General features: G+C 46.6%; 1 long non-coding RNA gene across 1 annotated transcript in view; it reads left to right on the forward strand.

Moving 5' to 3' along the window:
* LOC103604109 overlaps positions 1-623 on the forward strand; it is a 6,033-nt gene extending 5,410 nt beyond the window's left edge. The window contains exons 2-3 of the long non-coding RNA XR_551684.1: positions 168-353; positions 497-623. This is a non-coding gene — a long non-coding RNA (uncharacterized LOC103604109). The remainder of the gene's footprint in view (positions 1-167; positions 354-496) is intronic.
* The last annotated feature ends 421 nt before the right edge of the window (positions 624-1,044 follow it).

Below are 1,044 nucleotides of genomic sequence, written 5' to 3' on the forward strand. Positions count from 1 at the left end.
CATTGATTCCCACCTCCTGGTAGTCAGAACCTTCTGTAGTTCTCCTCCCCCGTACCTCATGTGAGATCAATAACATACAGTGGAAATAATGGTGTGTCACTCTGTTATTAACTTATTTTTATAAGTGTGGCTTTTATCTTGGTGCTTTCTCTCTTCCTCTCTCTTAGTCAGATCACTTGCTCCAAGAGAAGCCAACAGCCCTGTGATGAGGCCCATGTGGAGAAGAACTGAGGCCAAAGACAGTAATGAGCTGAGGCTTCTTCCCACAGCCATATGGTTGGGCCATCTTGGACACACGTCCTCTAGCTCCAGTCAAGTGTCAGATGACTGCAGGTCTAGCCAACATCTTGATGGTAACGTCCTGAAAGACCCTGAGTCAGAACCACCCGGCTAAGCCATTCCCAGATTCCTGACCCTCAGAAACTGCATGAAATACTGAATGCTTTTGTTTTCAGTCACTAAGTGTATTAACTATGTGCTTCTGATGCTTTGACAGCTGGGACCCTGCTGACCCTTCAGAATCCGCCCCTCCCAGGGCTGGCCAATTCCAAGAGATTGTGCCTGCCTTTCATATGCAGACCAGAGCCCACGCCCCAGCCCCCTCCTCTACCAGGCTTTCATGCACCGGGCCACTATCCACCTGCACTAATCANAAAAAAAAAATTCTTCAGACCATCAAAATTCTACTGGCAGGAAGCTGGCTGAGGATACTACTCTGCTGCAAACACACAATACCTTTTTCCAAACTCTGTCTTTGAACAGAAGTGTCTAGAGTGGTTATTCTTTGTCTATTCCATGTATGTTTAGTGGGGGAGGGAGTGGGTAGGCAGATAACTTGTCAAGAAGAACTGCACTAGAGGAATTGTATTTAAGGAAATATAGTCATACCTGAACCTGATTTAGGTTTTGAGACTGGACATCGAGCAGATGCTATAATAGGATAAGTCTGTTGGGACCTTTGGAAGGAGTTGACCGTATTTTGCATGTGGAAAGGGTATGAATCTTTGGGGACCAGACGGTGGACTGTGGTTGCCTGCGAGTTGG

The sequence above is a fragment of the Galeopterus variegatus genome, unplaced genomic scaffold, assembly GCF_000696425.1.
Source record: "Galeopterus variegatus unplaced genomic scaffold, G_variegatus-3.0.2 Scaffold4972, whole genome shotgun sequence".
In the NCBI taxonomy this organism is placed as follows: domain Eukaryota; kingdom Metazoa; phylum Chordata; class Mammalia; order Dermoptera; family Cynocephalidae; genus Galeopterus; species Galeopterus variegatus.